This window comes from Bufo bufo, chromosome 5 (assembly GCF_905171765.1).
Source record: "Bufo bufo chromosome 5, aBufBuf1.1, whole genome shotgun sequence".
NCBI classification, from domain to species: domain Eukaryota; kingdom Metazoa; phylum Chordata; class Amphibia; order Anura; family Bufonidae; genus Bufo; species Bufo bufo.
In genome coordinates this window covers 561,450,809-561,472,665 of record NC_053393.1, presented here as the reverse complement: position 1 = coordinate 561,472,665, position 21,857 = coordinate 561,450,809, and the positions used below count along the sequence as shown (strand labels likewise).

The window sequence follows — 21,857 nt, the reverse complement described above, 5'->3', positions numbered from 1 at the left end:
AGAGTCCCTCCATAGTACTATATATCCACATCATATTATTATCATGTAGTATTAGAGTCCCTCTATAGTACTATATATCTACATCACATTATCATGTAGTATTAGAGTCCCTCCATAGTACTATATAACCACATCACATTATCATGTAGTATTAGAGTCCCTCCATAGTACTGTATATCCACATCATATTATTATCATGTAGTAATAGAGTCCCTCCACAGTACTGTATATCCACATCACATTATCATGTAGTATTAGAGTCCCTCCATAGTACTGTATATCCACATCATATCATCATGTAGTATTAGAGTTCCTCCATAGTACTATATATCCACATCATATCATCATGTAGTATTAGAGTCCCTCTATAGTACTCTATATCCACATCATATTATCATGTAGTATTAGAGTCCCTCCATAGTACTGTATATCCACATCATATCATCATGTAGTATTAGAGTCCCTCCATAGTACTATATATCCACATCACATTATCATGTAGTATTAGAGTCCCTCCATAGTACTATATATCCACATCATATCATCATGTAGTATTAGAGTCCCTCCATAGTTCTATATATTCACATCATATCATCATGTAGTAATAGAGTCCCTCCATAGCACTGTATATCCACATCATATTATCATGTAGTATTAGAGTCCTCCATAGTACTATATATCCACATCATATTATTATCATGTAGTATTAGAGTCCCTCCATAGTACTATATATCCACATCATATTATTATCATGTAGTATTAGAGTCCCTCCATAGTACTGTATATCCACATCACATTATTATGTAGTATTAGAGTCCCTCCATAGTACTCAATATCCACATCATATTATTATCATGTAGTATTAGAGTCCCTCCATAGTACTGTATATCCACATCACATTATCATGTAGTATTAGAGTCCCTCCATAGTACTATATATCCACATCACATTATCATGTAGTATTAGAGTCCCTCCATAGTACTGTATATCCACATCATATCATCATGTAGTATTAGAGTCCCTCCATAGTTCTATATATCCACATCATATCATCATGTAGTATTAGAGTCCCTCCATAGTTCTATATATCCACATCATATTATTATCATGTAGTTTTAGAGTCCCTCCATAGTACTATATATCCACATCACATTATCATGTAGTAATAGAGTCCCTCCATAGTTCTATATATCCACATCATATCATCATGTAGTAATAGAGTCCCTCCATAGTTCTATATATCCACATCATATCATCATGTAGTAATAAAGTCCCTCCATAGTACTATATATCCACATCATATTATCATGTAGTATTAGAGTCCCTCCACAGTACTGTATATCCACATCATATCAGCATGTAGTATTAGAGTCCCTCCATAGTACTGTATATCCACATCACATTATCATGTAGTATTAGAGTCCCTCCATTATACTATATATCCACATCACATTATCATGTAGTATTAGAGTCCCTCCATAGTACTATATATCCACATCACATTATCATGTAGTATTAGAGTCCCTCCATAGTACTCTATATCCACATCACATTATCATGTAGTATTAGAGTCCCTCCATAGTACTATATATCCACATCACATTATCATGTAGTATTAGAGTCCCTCCATAGTACTGTATATCCACATCACATTATCATGTAGTATTAGAGTCCCTCCATAGTACTATATATCCACATCACATTATCATGTAGTATTAGAGTCCCTCCATAGTACTGTATATCCACATCATTTCATCATGTAGTATTAGAGTCCCTCCATAGTACTGTATATCCACATCACATCATGTAGTATTAGAGTCCCTCCATAGTTCTATATATCCACATCATATCATCATGTAGTATTAGAGTCCCTCCATAGTACTATATATCCACATCATATCATCATGTAGTATTAGAGTCCCTCTATAGTACTCTATATCCACATCATATTATCATGTAGTATTAGAGTCCCTCCATAGTACTGTATATCCACATCATATCATCATGTAGTATTAGAGTCCCTCCATAGTACTGTATATCCACATCATATCATCATGTAGTATTAAAGTCCCTCCATAGTACTATATATCCACATCACATTATCATGTAGTATTAGAGTCCCTCCATAGTACTATATATCCACATCACATTATCATGTAGTATTAGAGTCCCTCCATAGTACTCTATATCCACATCACATTATCATGTAGTATTAGAGTCCCTCCATAGTACTCTATATCCACATCATTTCATCATGTAGTATTAGAGTCCCTCCATAGTACTCTATATCCACATCACATTATCATGTAGTATTAGAGTCCCTCCATAGTACTATATATCCACATCACATTATCATGTAGTATTAGAGTCCCTCCATAGTACTCTATATCCACATCACATTATCATGTAGTATTAGAGTCCCTCCATAGTACTATATATCCACATCACATTATCATGTAGTATTAGAGTCCCTCCATAGTACTATATATCCACATCACATTATCATGTAGTATTGGAGTCCCTCTATAGTACTCTATATCCACATCCCATTATCATGTAGTATTAGAGTCCCTCCATAGTACTATATATCCACATCCCATTATCATGTAGTATTAGAGTCCCTCCATAGTACTATATATCCACATCACATCATCATGTAGTATTAGAGTCCCTCCATAGTACTATATATCCACATCACATTATCATGTTGTATTAGAGTCCCTCCATAGTACTATATATCCACATCACATTATCATGTAGTATTAGAGTCCCTCCATAGTACTATATATCCACATCACATTATCATGTAGTATTGGAGTCCCTCTATAGTACTCTATATCCACATCCCATTATCATGTAGTATTAGAGTCCCTCCATAGTACTATATATCCACATCACATTATCATGTAGTATTAGAGTCCCTCCATAGTACTATATATCCACATCACATCATCATGTAGTATTAGAGTCCCTCCATAGTACTATATATCCACATCACATTATCATGTTGTATTAGAGTCCCTCCATAGTACTATATATCCACATCATATCATCATGTAGTAATAAAGTCCCTCCATAGTACTATATATCCACATCATATCATCATGTAGTAATAGAGTCCCTCCATAGTTCTATATATCCACATCATATCATCATGTAGTAATAAAGTCCCTCCATAGTACTATATATCCACATCATATTATCATGTAGTATTAGAGTCCCTCCACAGTACTGTATATCCACATCATATCAGCATGTAGTATTAGAGTCCCTCCATAGTACTGTATATCCACATCACATTATCATGTAGTATTAGAGTCCCTCCATTATACTATATATCCACATCACATTATCATGTAGTATTAGAGTCCCTCCATAGTACTATATATCCACATCACATTATCATGTAGTATTAGAGTCCCTCCATAGTACTCTATATCCACATCACATTATCATGTAGTATTAGAGTCCCTCCATAGTACTATATATCCACATCACATTATCATGTAGTATTAGAGTCCCTCCATAGTACTGTATATCCACATCACATTATCATGTAGTATTAGAGTCCCTCCATAGTACTATATATCCACATCACATTATCATGTAGTATTAGAGTCCCTCCATAGTACTGTATATCCACATCATTTCATCATGTAGTATTAGAGTCCCTCCATAGTACTGTATATCCACATCACATTATCATGTAGTATTAGAGTCCCTCCATAGTTCTATATATCCACATCATATCATCATGTAGTATTAGAGTCCCTCCATAGTACTATATATCCACATCACATCATCATGTAGTATTAGAGTCCCTCTATAGTACTCTATATCCACATCATATTATCATGTAGTATTAGAGTCCCTCCATAGTACTGTATATCCACATCATATCATCATGTAGTATTAAAGTCCCTCCATAGTACTATATATCCACATCACATTATCATGTAGTATTAGAGTCCCTCCATAGTACTATATATCCACATCACATTATCATGTAGTATTAGAGTCCCTCCATAGTACTCTATATCCACATCACATTATCATGTAGTATTAGAGTCCCTCCATAGTACTCTATATCCACATCACATTATCATGTAGTATTAGAGTCCCTCCATAGTACTATATATCCACATCACATTATCATGTAGTATTAGAGTCCCTCCATAGTACTATATATCCACATCACATTATCATGTAGTATTGGAGTCCCTCTATAGTACTCTATATCCACATCCCATTATCATGTAGTATTAGAGTCCCTCCATAGTACTATATATCCACATCACATTATCATGTAGTATTAGAGTCCCTCCATAGTACTATATATCCACATCACATTATCATGTAGTATTAGAGTCCCTCCATAGTACTATATATCCACATCATATCATCATGTAGTATTAGAGTCCCTCCATAGTACTATACAGTGGGGGAAATAATTATTTGACCCCTCACTGATTTTGTAAGTTTGTCCAATGACAAAGAAATGAAAAGTCTCAGAACAGTATCATTTCAATGGTAGGTTTATTGTAACAGTGGCAGATAGCACATCAAAAGGAAAATCGAAAAAATAACTTTAAATAAAAGATAGCAACTGATTTGCATTTCATTGAGTGAAATAAGTATTTGAACCCTCTAACAAAAAAAGACTTAATACTTGGTGGAAAAACCCTTGTTTGCAAGCACAGAGGTCAAACGTTTCTTGTAATTGATGACCAAGTTTGCGCACATTTTAGGAGGAATGTTGGTCCACTCCTCTTTGCAGATCATCTCTAAATCCCTAAGGTTTCGAGGCTGTCTCTGTGCAACTCTGAGCTTGAGCTCCCTCCATAGGTTTTCGATTGGATTAAGGTCCGGAGACTGACTAGGCCACTCCATGACCTTAATGTGCTTCTTCTTGAGCCACTCCTTTGTTGCCTTTGCTGTATGTTTTGGGTCATTGTCGTGCTGGAACACCCATCCACGACCCATTTTCAGTTTCCTGGCAGAGGGAAGGAGGTTGTCGCTCAGGATTTCACGATACATGGCTCCGTCCATTTTCCCGTTTATGCGAATAAGTTGTCCTGTGCCCTTAGCAGAAAAACACCCCCAAAGCAAAATGTTTCCACCCCCATGCTTGACGGTGGGGACAGTGTTTTGGGGGTCATAGGCAGCATTTTTCTTCCTCCAAACACAGCGAGTTGAGTTAATGCCAAAGAGCTCTATTTTGGTCTCATCAGACCACAGCACCTTCTCCCAGTCACTCTCTGAATCATTCAGGTGTTCATTGGCAAACTTCAGACGGCCCTGCACATGTGCCTTCCTGAGCAGGGGGACCTTGCGAGCCCTGCAGGATTTTAATCCATTGCGGTGTAATGTGTTTCCAATGGTTTTCTTGGTGACTGTGGTCCCTGCTAATTTGAGGTCATTAACTAACTCCTCCCGTGTAGTTCTAGGATGCTTTTTCACCTTTCTCAGAACCATTGACACCCCACGAAGTGAGATCTTGCGTGGAGCCCCAGAGCGAGGTCGATTGATGGTCATTTTGTGCTCCTTCCATTTTCGAACAATCGCACCAACAGTTGTCACCTTCTCTCCCAGCTTCTTGCTAATGGTTTTGTAGCCCATTCCAGCCTTGTGCAGGTCTACAATTTTGTCTCTGACATCCTTGGACAGCTCTTTGGTCTTTCCCATGTTGGAGAGTTTGGAGTCTGCTTGATTGATTGATTCTGTGGACAGGTGTCTTTTATACAGGTGACTAGTTAAGACAGGTGTCCTTAATGAGGGTGACTAATTGAGTAGAAGTGTCTAACCACTCTGTGGGAGCCAGAACTCTTAATGGTTGGTAGGGGTTCAAATACTTATTTCACTCAATGAAATGCAAATCAGTTGCTATCTTTTATTTAAAGTTATTTTTTCGATTTTCCTTTTGATGTGCTATCTGCCACTGTTACAATAAACCTACCATTGAAATGATACTGTTCTGAGACTTTTCATTTCTTTGTCATTGGACAAACTTACAAAATCAGTGAGGGGTCAAATAATTATTTCCCCCACTGTATATCCACATCATATTATCATGTAGTATTAGAGTCCCTCCACAGTACTGTATATCCACATCATATCAGCATGTAGTAATAGAGTCCCTCCATAGTACTATATATCCACATCATATCATCATGTAGTATTAGAGTCCCTCCATAGTACTCTATATCCACATCACATTATCATGTAGTATTAGAGTCCCTCCATAGTACTATATATCCACATCCCATTATCATGTAGTATTAGAGTCCCTCCATAGTACTCTATATACACATCATATCATCATGTAGTATTAGAGTCCCTCCATAGTACTCTATATCCACATCACATTATCATGTAGTATTAGTCTCTCTATAGTACTATATATCCACATCACATTATCATGTAGTATTAGAGTCCCTCCATAGTACTATATATCCACATCACATTATCATGTAGTATTAGAGTCCCTCCATAGTATTCTGTATCTACATCACATTATCATGTAGTATTAGAGTCCCTCCATAGTACTATATATCCACATCACATCATCATGTAGTATTAGAGTCCCTCCATAGTACTATATATCCACATCACATTATCATGTAGTATTAGAGTCCCTCCATAGTACTGTATATCCACATCACATCATCATGTAGTATTAGAGTCCCTCTATAGTACTCTATATCCACATCCCATTATCATGTAGTATTAGAGTCCCTCCATAGTACTCTATATCCACATCACATTATCATGTAGTATTAGTCTCTCTATAGTACTATATATCCACATCATATTATCATGTAGTATTAGAGTCCCTCCATAGTACTATATATCCACATCACATTATCATGTAGTATTAGAGTCCCTCCATAGTACTATATATCCACATCACATTATCATGTAGTATTAGAGTCCCTCTATAGTACTATATATCCACATCACATTATCATGTAGTATTAGAGTCCCTCCATAGTACTATATATCCACATCACATTATCATGTAGTATTGGAGTCCCTCTATAGTACTCTATATCCACATCACATCATCATGTAGTATTAGAGTCCCTCCATAGTACTATATATCCACATCACATCATCATGTAGTATTAGAGTCCCTCCATAGTACTATATATCCACATCACATCATCATGTAGTATTAGAGTCCCTCCATAGTACTATATATCCACATCACATCATCATGTAGTATTAGAGTCCCTCCATAGTTCTAGGCTCATCTTTGGGATGACGTTTTCTTTGTCCTAATTTTGCCTCCTTGCAGGAGCTGCTGTTATTATGGATGCACATGTCAGACAGGTCTGAGCAGGACTCCTGAGACATTTCACTTGCCGCCCGGGGCCACAGATTTGCCTCCTCACATCGACAGGATTCTTTTTTGTGTCTTAAAGAATGTGGAGTCTCTAACCTCTAGCTATTTATATGGGAGAACACAGGAGCAGCGGAGGCCATGATCTCTGAACAGGAGGACAATGATTAATGGTGTCTGATAAACGTGGTGTAAATGTGCCCGCTGCTATAAGTGAGGGCCCCGGATCAGTACTGTGCACGGGGCCACGTATAGCGGAGGTTGGAGCCCGAGTGACTGTGTGACTAAACCATAGCCCCGCGGCTGATAGAAATGGCCGCAGTCACTAAGCTCACAGCCACGAGAGGAAGAAGTCAGGATACAGAAAGAAAACGTGGCGACAGGTCGGAGCCCTCACATAAGCTTCAGTGGTCCTTATGTCTGGAGCTTCATCTCCGTATCATGAACATTTCTGCAACTTTCTAATAGACTTTGTATTTTTACAGCTTCACTGTTTCAAGATCTTTGTTTGTTATCAGCGTATGGAAACATGACGACTTGCATGTCTGAAATCCTGTGCTGACCGTTTCCTGATCACACTGCTGAGGGTCTGCTACAGTGTACAAAACTGTGATAGATAACAGATGGGACAAGTCCGTACTCGCTCACAAAATGCACCTGAACCTGAAAGTGTAAAAAAGCAAGTACCAGTCATGGAGTTGTCCTCGTCATTTTGCCATTCACTTCAGTGGCCTCAGAAATCACCTCAGTTATTTTCCTCTGCTGGAAAATTGTGAAACTGGCCACACACAATCCAATAATGACACCTGCTCTGATCTGTGTCTGGTGACGAGGTCTGCTCTGAACAATGGGAATAATTGTTTCCTGTGGAACTGCAGGTTCAGAGCTTCACCTCCCTTCTCCCAGTCCTCTCACCTCCTCATACAGCTGCACCAGTAATTACATTATCTCATCCATCCTGTATTATACTCCAGAGCTGCACTCACTATTCTGCTGGTGCAGTCCCTGTTTACATACATTACTTATCCTGTACTGATCCTGAGTTACATCCTGTATTATACTCCAGAGCTGCACTCACTATTCTGCTGGTGGAGTCACTGTGTACATACATTACTTATCCTGTACTGATCCTGAGTTACATCCTGTATTATACTCCAGAGCTGCACTCACTATTCTGCTGGTGCAGTCCCTGTTTACATACATTACTTATCCTGTACTGATCCTGAGTTACATCCTGTATTATACTCCAGAGCTGCACTCACTATTCTGCTGGTGCAGTCCCTGTTTACATACATTACTTATCCTGTACTGATCCTGAGTTACATCCTGTATTATACTCCAGAGCTGCACTCACTATTCTGCTGGTGCAGTCACTGTGCACATACATTACTTGTCCTGTACTGATCCTGAGTTACATCCTGTATTATACTCCAGAGCTGCACTCACTATTCTGCTGGTGCAGTCCCTGTTTACATACATTACTTATCCTGTACTGATCCTGAGTTACATCCTGTATTATACTCCAGAGCTGCACTCACTATTCTGCTGGTGCAGTCACTGTGTACATACATTACTTATCCTGTACTGATCCTGAGTTACATCCTGTATTATACTCCAGAGCTGCACTCACTATTCTGCTGGTGCAGTCACTGTGCACATACATTACTTATCCTGTACTGATCCTGAGTGACATCCTGTATTATACTCCAGAGCTGCACTCACTATTCTGCTGGTGGAGTCACTGTGTACATACATGACTTATCCTGTACTGATCCTGAGTTACATCCTGTATTATACTCCGGAGCTGCACTCACTATTCTGCTGGTGCAGGCACTGTGTACATACATTACTTATCCTGTACTGATCCTGAGTTACATCCTGTATTATACTCCGGAGCTGCACTCACTATTCTGCTGGTGCAGTCACTGTGTACATACATTACTTATCCTGTACTGATCCTGAGTTACATCCTGTATTATACTCCAGAGCTGCACTCACTATTCTGCTGGTGCAGTCACTGTGTACATACATTACTTATCCTGTACTGATCCTGAGTTACATCCTGTATTATACTCCAGAGCTGCACTCACTATTCTGCTGGTGCAGTCACTGTGTACATACATTACTTTTCCTGTACTGATCCTGAGTTACATCCTGTATTATACCCCAGAGCTGCACTCACTATTCTGCTGGTGCAGTCACTGTGTACATACATTACTTATCCTATACTGATCCTGAGTTACATCCTGTATTATACTCCAGAGCTGCACTCACTATTCTGCTGGTGCAGTCACTGTGTACATACATTACTTATCCTGTACTGATCCTGAGTTACATTCTGTATTATACTCCAGCGCTGCACTCACTATTCTGCTGGTGCAGTCACTGTGTACATACATTACTTATCCTATACTGATCCTGAGTTACATCCTGTATTATACTCCAGAGCTGCACTCACTATTCTGCTGGTGCAGTCACTGTGTACATACATTACTTATCCTGTACTGATCCTGAGTTACATCCTGTATTATACTCCAGAGCTGCACTCACTATTCTGCTGGTGCTGTCACTATGTACATACATTACTTATCCTGTACTGATCCTGAGTTACATTCTGCATTATACCTCAGAGCTGCACTCACTATTCTGCAGTTTGTTACAGTAAGCAGCCTGTGGACAGATGCTTTGTATCATCTTAGCTGAGCCCTTTTTATGGACAAGGTGTTGGTTCTTCCTGCATCAGATGATTACAGAATGTGGGATAATGGCACCTCCCATAGTGCAAACCACCACAGCCATCCCTGTGCAGATGCTGAACAAGCAGGGTGTTATGGTGACTGGGCTTTTTTGGTTTGTAGACAGTATTGTTTCATTTGTTGTAAGGTTCTCCACTCTTTTAGTTGTAGCCCTGTGTGAGAGCAGACATGTGAAGGTGAGTCCCCACCATTGTCTGCAGACCCTCCATAGCCAATTACAAGGCATCAGTTGAGTATCCACAGGGCTTGAACATCTGTGGAGAGTCGAGCACCCTACCTTTTGGGATGATTTCCTCCCACTCGCTGTGAATTCCTTGTGGCTTTGATCTACCGTCACCTGCAATTCCCTCAGATAATTCTGTAATTGTCGTAACTCTTAGAGGATGAAATTGATTTGTACAGGAGAAGATCTCTGAGGCTTAAGACCATCATCCATCATTCCAAGAGAACCATCTACAGAAATGCTGATCGTATTAAATGCTTATCCTGCCGCTGAGCGCTGATGTTCCCGCGCAGGGTAAACAAGTTGTTACAATGTACGATTGTCCGGATTATTTTCCTCTTCCCCGGAACATTCTATAGTAAATACAGGAGTTCACATCAAGGTCTTGTATCCTTCAGAGACAATGTGCTGCAAAGGACAAGGTGGTGGAAGCTTCCGACATGTCAACTATTACCATGATTTCTGGATGTGACTGATCTTCTCCAGTAGAAATCCCATTGTTCATTTTATTTGGAAGACAGATGAGAGATGTAATGGTGGTGTAGAAGATCTACTGAGTATCTAGAGCAGTCAATGGGGCTATCCCACAAAGTCTGCATTAGAGGGCACACCTCCAGAAACAATCAACTAATCTTGGGCAAAATCAGTGGCATGGGCAACCCTACTGTGGAACAATACCCTAAAGCAGGGCTGGCCAACCTGCAGCTCTCCAACTGTTGTAAAACTACAACTCCCTCCATGCCCTGCTGTAGGCTGATAGCTGAAGGCAGACTGGACATACTGGGAGTTGTAGTTCTGCAACAGCTGGAGAGCCACAGGTCGGCCAGCCCTGCCCTAAAGAGAAGGTACAGCAACCCTACTGTGGAACAATACCCTAAAGAGAAGGTACGGCAAGCCTACTGTGGAACAATACCCTAAAGAGAAGGTACGGCAACCCTACTGTGGAACAATACCCTAAAGCAGGGCTGGCCAACCTGCAGCTCTCCAACTGTTGTAAAACTACAACTCCCTCCATGCCCTGCTGTAGGCTGATAGCTGAAGGCAGACTGGACATACTGGGAGTTGTAGTTCTGCAACAGCTGGAGAGCCACAGGTCGGCCAGCCCTGCCCTAAAGAGAAGGTACAGCAACCCTACTGTGGAACAATACCCTAAAGAGAAGGTACGGCAAGCCTACTGTGAAACAATACCCTAAAGAGAAGGTACGGCAACCCTACTGTGGAACAATACCCTAAAGAGAAGGTACGGCAACCCTACTGTGGAACAATACCCTAAAGAGAAGGTACGGCAACCCTACTGTGGAACAATACCCTAAAGAGAAGGTACGGCAACCCTACTGTGGAACAATACCCTAAAGAGAAGGTACGGCAACCCTACTGTGAGGAGGACTATGACATAGTGGGAATAACTGAGACATGGCTGGATGATAGCTATGACAGGGCAGTTAATGTTCAGGGTTACAGTCTGTTTAGAAAGGATCGTCAAAACCGGAGAGGGGGAGGGGTTTGCCATTATGTAAAGTCCTGTCTAAAGCCCACACTCCGTGAAGATATAAGTGAGGGACATGAACATGTGGAGTCACTGTGGGTAGAGATACATGGAGCTAAAAACAATAATAAATTACTAATAGGAGTTTACTATAAACCACCTAATATACCAGAGTCCACAGAAAATCTGCTACTAAATGAGATAGACGAGGCGGCAAATCATAATGAGGTGGTTATTATGGGGGACTTTAACTACCCAGATATAGACTGGAAAACTGAGACCTGTACATCTCATAAAGGAAATAGGTTCTTGGCAATAACCAAAGACAATTAGCTCTCCCAACTGGTTCAGGACCCGACTAGAGGGACGGCCGTACTGGACTTAGTACTAACCAATAGGCCTGACAGAACAACAGACGTGCAGGTCGGGGGACACCTGGGAAATAGTGACCATAAAGTAATAACCTTCCAATTATCATTCAAAAGAGCGTTTCTACAGGGAGGAACAAAAATACCAAACTTCAAAAAAGCTAAATTTATCCAAGAGAGGCCATAGGCCTAATTAACTGGGACAAAGTCCTCAAAAATAAAAATACAGCGACAAAATGGGATATCTTTAAAAGCATCCTAAAATCTCATTGTGAGAGGTACATACCGTATGGGAATAAAGGGTTAAGGAACAAGAAAAAACCAATGTGGATAAACAGAACTGTAAAGAAAGCAATAAATGACAAAAAGAAAGCATATAAAACACTAAAACGAGGGTAGCACGGAAGCACTAGAAAACTATAAGGAAAAAAATAGAACATGTAAAAAACTAATAAAAGCGGCCAAACTAGAGACCGAGAGATTAATTGCCAAAGAGAGTAAAACTAACCCTAAAATGTTCTTTAATTATATGAATGTTAAAAAGTATAAATCTGAAGGTGTCGGCCCTTTAAAGTTGTAACGGGGTGCCGAAGGCGCACTCGGTCTCCCATCAGCCGCAGACCTGCTGCTTAGCTTCGGGAGCGAGGATCTGTGTTTGACCTCGTTCCCAGGGCGGCTTTGCTAGCTGGGAGGCTCCCTGCTCCTAGGTCTGCCTTGAGCGCCGAGCTGATCACTCGGTGCTCAAATGGTCGGTCTGTCGGTCATGTGACGCTGGCCACATCACATGACCCTCACTCCCCACTATAAATACAGGCAGCCTGCTGGCCACAGGTTGCCTGCTAATTTAGGTTCCTGGCAGTTGTTGGATACCTGTGTACTTACCTGATCCTGTTCCCTGACGATCCTTTGCCTGCTCCTCCTGTACTGCGCATCCTTCCTGGTATATTGACCTCGGCTTCCACCTGACTATTCTTTGCGGACTCCTTTGGTACTTCTCGACTCTCCTGGTATTTATGACCCCGGCTTCTCCTGACCTTCCTTTGCTTATCCCTCTGTACTGCGTTGTCCTCTTGGTTTTGACCCGGTCCGTTCACTATCCGTTATTTGTCTTGTCTGTCCTTCCCGCAAGTATCCTAAGTTAGGGACTGCTGTCCAGTTGTCCCCTGTCATCAGGACTAGTGAGGCAAGTAGGCAGGGCCAGGGGTGAGGGTGGAGCGCAGTGGTCACTATCCTCCCCCCTGTGTGTGTGTGTACGTGACCGTTACAAAAGTGTAATGAGGGGGGAGTCACAGAGAGCGACGAGGAGAAAGCAAAGCTGTTAAATATTTTTTTCTCCAACGTATTCACTGAGGAAAATAAACTGTCAGATGAAATGCAGAATGTAAAAAAAAATTCCCTATTAAAAGTGTCCTGTCTGACCCAGGAAGAAGTACAACAGCGACTTAAAAATATTAAAATAGACAAATCGCCAGGACCAGATGGCATACACCCCCGTATCCTAAGGGAATTAAGTAATGTCATAGCCAGACCCTTATTTCTGATATTTGCAGACTCTATACTGATAGGGAATGTCCCACAGGATTGGCGCATAGCAAATGTGGTGCCAATATTCAAAAAGGGTCCAAAAACAGAGCCTGGAAACTATAGGCCGGTAAGTTTAACATCTATCGTGGGTAAACTGTTTGAAGGTTTTCTGAGAGATGCTATGTTAGAGCATCTCAACGGAAATAAGCAAATAACGCCATATCTGCATGGCTTCATGAGGGATCGGTCATGTCAATCAGTTTCTATGAGGAGGTAAGTTCTAGACTTGACAGCGGCGAATCAATGGATGTCGTATATCTGGACTTCTCCAAAGCATTTGACACTGTACCACACACTGTAAGAGCAGTGAGACTATGGACTCTTTACGGTAAGAGCAGTGAGACTATGGACTCTATACTGTAAGAGCAGTGAGACTATGGACTCTATACTGTAAGAGCAGTGAAACTATGGACTCTTTACTGTAAGAGCGGTGAGACTATGGACTCTTTACTGTAAGAGCAGTGAGACTATGGACTCTTTACTGTAAGAGCAGTGAGACTATGGACTCTTTACTGTAAGAGCAGTGAGACTATGGACTCTTTACTGTAAGAGCAGTGAGACTATGGATTCTTTACTGTAAGAGCAGTGAGACTATGGACTCTATACTGTAAGAGCAGTGAAACTATGGACTCTTTACTGTAAGAGCGGTGAGACTATGGACTCTTTACTGTAAGAGCAGTGAGACTATGGACTCTTTACTGTAAGAGCAGTGAGACTATGGACTCTTTACTGTAAGAGCAGTGAGACTATGGACTCTTTACTGTAAGAGCAGTGAGACTATGGACTCTTTACTGTAAGAGCAGTGAGACTATGGACTCTTTACTGTAAGAGCAGTGAGACTATGGATTCTTTACTGTAAGAGCAGTGAGACTACGGAACTCTCTGCCTGAGGAGGTGGTGATGGTGAGTTCACTAAAAGAGTTCAGGAGGGTCCTGGATGTATTTCTGGAGTGTAATAATATTACAGGCTATAGCTACTAGAGAGGGGTCGTTGATCCAGGGAGTTATTCTGATGCCTGCTTGGAGTCGGGAAGGAATGTTTTATTCCCCTAAAGTGAGGAAAATTGGCTTCTACCTCACAGTTTTTTTTGCCTTCCTCTGGATCAACCTGCAGGATGACAGGCCGAACTCGATGGACAAATGTCTTTTTTCGGCCTTATTTACTATGTTACTGTGGAACAATACCCTAAAGAGAAGGTACAGCAACCCAACTGTGGAACAATACCCTAAAGAGAAGGTACGGCAACCCTACTGTGGAACAATACCCTAAAGAGAAGGTACGGCAACCCTACTGTGGAACAATACCCTAAAGAGAAGGTACGGCAACCCTACTGTAGAACAATACCCTAAAGAGAAGGTACGGCAACCCTACTGTGGAACAATACCCTAAAGAGAAGGTACGGCAACCCTACCATCCTAGAGCTTCCAGTAAGGGGTCAGATGTCTCGTCAGACTGCTGTTGGTACTTCTCACTGACAGTGGTGGTTTGCCCAAGCCAAACACCCACCTGTGGCTCACAGCGGCGCTATAACTGACCAGTTCATAACATTTCATGGTAGTGAGGCAACACCATGGTGGATGCTTTACATATTGAAGTGAGTGTAGAAAAATGGGAAACGCCGGGCGTTGTGTCTTGTAAAATGTTATTTATTTGTAAAAAAACATTAAAATGATAAAAATAAAATAGATACGCTTTTCAGCAGAGTACCGCCTCCTTCTTCAGGCCTCATGATTATACCTGAGGAAGGCTGCGGTGTGCTGCTGAAACGCGTAACAATGGTTTTTACCAGCGTCCGGAGTTTCCCATTTTTTTTACATTTACCTCTTTTGATTCTGTTCCGGCTCCTGATGGATGTTCCGACGGGAAGGTGCAGCGGCCTGGTCTCTCCGTGAAGGAGAACTTCTGCCATTATCCAGCGTCGGTCTCAGGGTGCACAACATTCTCCAGTGAGGAGCCTCATCTACTGAGGACTGAAATTTTATTGTTGAAGGAGTTACACTAGGGGAGCGCTCCCACGTCTCTTTCTCTTTACATATTTATTCAGAATTGACTGAATGTGATGTCATCGTATACCTCACAGTATAGGGTAAATAATGGTCTGATGTCATCGTATACCTCACAGTATAAGGTAAATAAAGGTCTGATGTCATCATATACCTCACAGTATTAGGTAAATAATGGTCTGATGTCATCGTATACCTCACAGTATTAGGTAAATAAAGGTCTGATGTCATCGTATACCTCACAGTATAAGGTAAATAATGGTCTGATGTCATCGTATACCTCACAGTATAAGGTAAATAAAGGTCTGATGTCATCGTATACCTCACAGTATAGGGTAAATAATGGTCTGATGTCATCGTATACCTCACAGTATAAGGTAAATAAAGGTCTGATGTCATCGTATACCTCACAGTATAAGGTAAATAATGGTCTGATGTCATTGTATACCTCACAGTATAAGGTAAATAAAGGTCTGATGTCATCGTATACCTCACAGTATAAGGTAAATAATGGTCTGATGTCATTGTATACCTCACAGTATTAGGTAAATAAAGGTCTGATGTCATCGTATACCTCACAGTATAAGGTAAATAAAGGTCTGATGTCATCATATACCTCACAGTATTAGGTAAATAATGGTCTGATGTCATCGTATACCTCACAGTATTAGGTAAATAAAGGTCTGATGTCATCGTATACCTCACAGTATAAGGTAAATAAAGGTCTGATGTTGTCGTATACCACACAGTATAAGGTAAATGAAGGTCTGATGTCATTGTATACCTCACAGTATAAGGTAAATAAAGGTCTGATGTCATCGTATACCACACAGTTTAAGGTAAATTTGTAATTATAAAAAAAACCAGAGCAATGAAGATAAGGAAATCTACAAGATTAGGCAGAGAGAGGCCAAGCAAGTTATAAGAACTTCTAAAGCGCAGGCAGAAGAAAAACTAGCTCAGTCTATGAAAAAAGGGGATAAGACATTCTTCAGATATATAAATGAAAAAAGGAAATTAAAACAAGGAATAACTAAATTAAAAACAAAGGACGGAAGGTATGTAGAAGAGAATAAAGGGCTAGCCGACTGCCTTAATGAATACTTCTGTTCAGTTTTTACAAAAGAAAAAGGAGAAGGACCTCCACTAGAAAGAATGACTATTAAATCGTTTGATGCATGTATCTTTACAGAGGAAGATGTTCTAAGTTTGCTGTCTAAGGTGAAGACAGATAAGTCACAGGGGCCTGATGAGATACACCCAAAATTATTAAAAGAGCTTAGTGGTGAGCTGGCAAAACCGTTAACAGATTTATTTAACCAATCATTAGTAACAGGAGTCGTCCCGGAAGATTGGAAATTGGCAAATGTCGTGCCCATTCACAAGAAAGGTAGTAGGGAGGAATCGAGCAACTATAGACCAGTGAGTCTGACATCAATAGTAGGCAAATTAATGGAAACCCTATTAAAGGATAGGATTGTGGAACATCTAAAATCCCATGGATTGCAAGATGAAAAACAACATGGGTTTACTTCAGGGAGATCATGTCAAACAAATCTTATAGATTTTTTTGACTGGGTGAATAAAATAATAGACGGTGGAGGTGCAGTAGACATCGCATATCTAGATTTTAGTAAGGCTTTTGACACTGTCCCACATAGAAGACTTATCAATAAACTGCAGTCATTGAGCATGGACTCCCATATTGTTGAGTGGATTAGGCAGTGGCTGAGTGACAGACAACAGAGGGTTGTAGTCAATGGAGAACATTCAAAACAAGGTAATGTTACCAGTGGGGTTCCACAAGGATCTGTACTGGGACCGATTTTGTTTAATATCTTCATAAGTGATATTGCAAAAGGCCTCGCTGGTAAGGTTTGTCTTTTTGCTGATGACACAAAGATATGTAACAGGGTTGATGTTCCTGGAGGGAAACGCCAAATGGAAAAGGATTTAGGAAAACTAGAAGAATGGTCAGAACTCTGGAAACTGAAATTTAATGTGGATAAGTGCAAGATAATGCACCTGGGGCGTAAAAACCCAAGGGCAGAATATAGAATATTTGACACAGTCCTGACCTCAGTATCTGAGGAAAAGGATTTAGGAGTAATTATTTCAGAAGACTTAAAGGTGGGAAGACAATGTAAAAGAGCAGCACGAAATGCCAGCAGAATGCTTGGATGTATAGGGAGAGGTATAAGCAGTAGAAAGAGTGAAGTGCTTATGCCGCTGTACAGAACACTGGTGAGACCTCACTTGGAGTATTGTGCGCAGTACTGGAGGCCATATCTCCAGAACGATATAGATACTCTAGAGAGAGTTCAGAGAAGAGCTACTAAACTAGTACATGGATTGCAGGATAAAACTTACCAGGAAAGGTTAAAGGACCTTAATATGTATAGCTTGGAAGAAAGAAGAGACAGAGGGGATATGATAGAAACTTTTAAATACATAAAGGGAATCAACTCGGTAAAGGAAGAGAGCATATTTAAAAGAAGAAAAACTACCACAAGAGGACACAGTTTTAAATTAGAGGGGCAAAGGTTTAAAAGTAATATAAGGAAGTATTACTTTACTGAGAGAGTAGTGGATGCATGGAATAGCCTTCCTGCAGAAGTGGTAGCTGCAAATACAGTGAAGGGGTTTAAGCATGCATGGGATAGGCAAAAGGCCATCCTTCATATAAGATAGGGCCAGGGGCCATCCATAGTACTCAGTATAACGGGCAGACTAGATGGGCCAAATGGTTCTTATCTGCCGACACATTCTATGTTTCTATGTTTCTACAGTATAAGGTAAATAAAGGTCTGATGTCATCGTATACCTCACAGTATAAGGTAAATGAAGGTCTGATGTCATCGTATACCTCACAGTATAAGGTAAATAATGGTCTGATGTCATCGTATACCTCACAGTATAAGGTAAATAAAGGTCTGATGTCATCGTATACCTCACAGTATAAGGTAAATAATGGTCTGATGTCATCATATACCTCACAGTATAAGGTAAATAAAGGTCTGATGTCATCGTATACCTCACAGTATAAGGTAAATAATGGTCTGATGTCGTCGTATACCTCACAGTATAAGGTAAATAAAGGTCTGATGTCATCATATACCTCACAGTATAAGGTAAATAAAGGTCTGATGTCATCGTATACCTCACAGTATAAGGTAAATAATGGTCTGATGTCGTCGTATACCTCACAGTATTAGGTAAATAAAGGTCTGATGTCATCATATACCTCACAGTATAAGATAAATAAAGGTCTGATGTCATCGTATACCACACAGTATAAGGTAAATAATGGTCTGATGTCATCGTATACCTCACAGTATAAGGTAAATGAAGGTCTGATGTCATCGTATACCTCACAGTATAAGGTAAATAATGGTCTGATGTCATCATATACCTCACAGTATAAGGTAAATAATGGTCTGATGTCATCGTATACCTCACAGTATAATGTAAATAATGGTCTGATGTCATCGTATACCTCACAGTATAAGGTAAATAAAGGTCTCATGTCATCGTATACCTCACAGTATAAGGTAAATAAAGGTCTGATGTCGTCGTATACCTCACAGTATAAGATAAATAATGTTCTGATGTCATCATATACCTCACAGTATAAGGTAAATGAAGGTCTGATGTCATCGTATACCTCACAGTATAAGGTAAATGAAGGTCTGATGTCATCGTATACCTCACAGTATAAGGTAAATAAAGGTCTGATGTCATCGTATACCTCACAGTATAAGGTAAATAAAGGTCTCATGTCGTCGTATACCTCACAGTATAAGGTAAATAATGGTCTGATGTCATCATATACCTCACAGTATAAGGTAAATGAAGGTCTGATGTCATCGTATACCTCACAGTATAAGGTAAATAAAGGTCTCATGTCATCGTATACCTCACAGTATAAGGTAAATGAAGGTCTGATGTCGTTGTATACCACACAGTATAAGACAAATAATGGTCTGATGTCATCATATACCTCACAGTATAAGGTAAATGAAGGTCTGATGTCATCGTATACCTCACAGTATAAGGTAAATAATGGTCTGATGTCATCGTATACCTCACAGTATAAGGTAAATAAAGGTCTCATGTCATCGTATACCTCACAGTATAAGGTAAATAAAGGTCTCATGTCATCGTATACCTCACAGTATAAGGTAAATAATGGTCTGATGTCATCGTATACCTCACAGCATAAGGTAAATAAAGGTCTGATGTCGTCGTATACCTCACAGTATAAGGTAAATGAAGGTCTGATGTCATCGTATACCTCACAGTATAAGGTAAATAAAGGTCTCATGTCATCGTATACCTCACAGTATAAGGTAAATAATGGTCTGATGTCATCATATACCTCACAGTATAAGGTAAATGAAGGTCTGATGTCATCGTATACCTCACAGCATAAGGTAAATAAAGGTCTGATGTCGTCGTATACCACACAGTATAAGGTAAATAATGGTCTGATGTCATCGTATACCTCACAGTATAATGTAAATAATGGTCTGATGTCATCGTATACCTCACAGTATAAGGTAAATAAAGGTCTGATGTCGTCGTATACCTCACAGTATAAGGTAAATAATGGTCTGTCATCGTATACCTCACAGTATAAGGTAAATAATGGTCTGATGTCATCGTATACCTCACAGTATAAGTAAATAAAGGTCTGATGTCATCGTATACCTCACAGTATAAGGTAAATAAAGGTCTGATGTCATCGTATACCTCACAGTATAAGATAAATAAAGGTCTGATGTCATCGTTTACCTCACAGTATAAGGTAAATGAAGGTCTGATGTCATCGTATACCTCACAGTATAAGGTAAATAAAGGTCTGATGTCATCGTATACCTCACAGTATAAGGTAAATAAAGGTCTGATGTCGTCGTATACCACACAGTATAAGGTAAATAATGGTCTGAAGTCATCATATACCTCACAGTATAAGGTAAATGAAGGTCTGATGTCATCGTATACCTCACAGTATAAGGTAAATAATGGTCTCATGTCATCGTATACCTCACAGTATAAGGTAAATAATGGTCTCATGTCATCGTATACCTCACAGTATAAGGTAAATAATGGTCTGATGTCATCGTATACCTCACAGTATTAGGTAAATAATGGTCTGATGTCGTCGTATACCACACAGTATAAGGTAAATAATGGTCTGATGTCATCGTATACCTCACAGTATAAGGTAAATGAAGGTCTGATGTCATCATATACCTCACAGTATAAGGTAAATAATGGTCTGATGTCATCGTATACCTCACAGTATAAGGTAAATAATGGTCTGATGTCATCGTATACCTCACAGTATAAGGTAAATAATGGTCTGATGTCATCGTATACCTCACAGTATAAGGTAAATAATGGTCTGATGTCATCGTATACCACACATTATAAGGTAAATGAAGGTCTGATGTCATCGTATACCTCACAGTATAAGGTAAATAATGGTCTGATGTCATCATATACCTCACAGTATAGGGTAAATAATGGTCTGATGTCGTCGTATACCTCACAGTATAAGGTAAATGAAGGTCTGATGTCATCGTATACCTCACAGTATAAGGTAAATAAAGGTCTGATGTCATCGTATACCTCACAGTATAAGGTAAATAAAGGTCTGATGTCATCATATATCGCCGAGTGGAATATTTTTGGAGATTTGATATCATATATATATGTATATACAGAATACTAAATATGATGTCATAGTAAGTCTGAGTTCACCAAATAGATCAGGATGATGTCATTGAAAATCTGATATCATCAAATAGCTCGGCATGATGTCATCGTAAGTCTGACATATAGATCAGTGTGATTTCTATGCTGCCGAAAGAGAATTTTCAATGTGTCTACTTTATAAGAAGCCCTCAGTTCTGTGACCAGGACTCGTGCAAGTTGTATGTAAACAAGAATGTTCCCAGTCAATGACAGAAAGCAGAGATCTTGAAAATGGTGAGGAATTCAGACACAGAGTCTGTTGGGATATATTCACACAATATTCAGATTAATGTCTGAAATTGGGCCAAAAATCCCATCGTGAATAAACTCTGAG

General features: G+C 39.9%; 1 protein-coding gene across 3 annotated transcripts in view; it reads right to left on the bottom strand.

Moving 5' to 3' along the window:
• WNT3A (Wnt family member 3A) overlaps nucleotides 1-21,857 on the bottom strand; it is a 109,678-nt gene that overhangs the window by 39,422 nt on the left and 48,399 nt on the right. Inside the window, exon 1 of one of the 3 annotated variants that reach the window (XM_040431696.1) lies at nucleotides 10,376-10,483. The exons of the other annotated variants lie outside the window; for them this stretch is intronic. The gene's annotated coding sequence lies outside the window, so the exon portion shown is untranslated. Of the gene's footprint in view, nucleotides 1-10,375; nucleotides 10,484-21,857 lie in introns of those variants that run through there. 3 annotated transcript variants of the gene reach the window in all.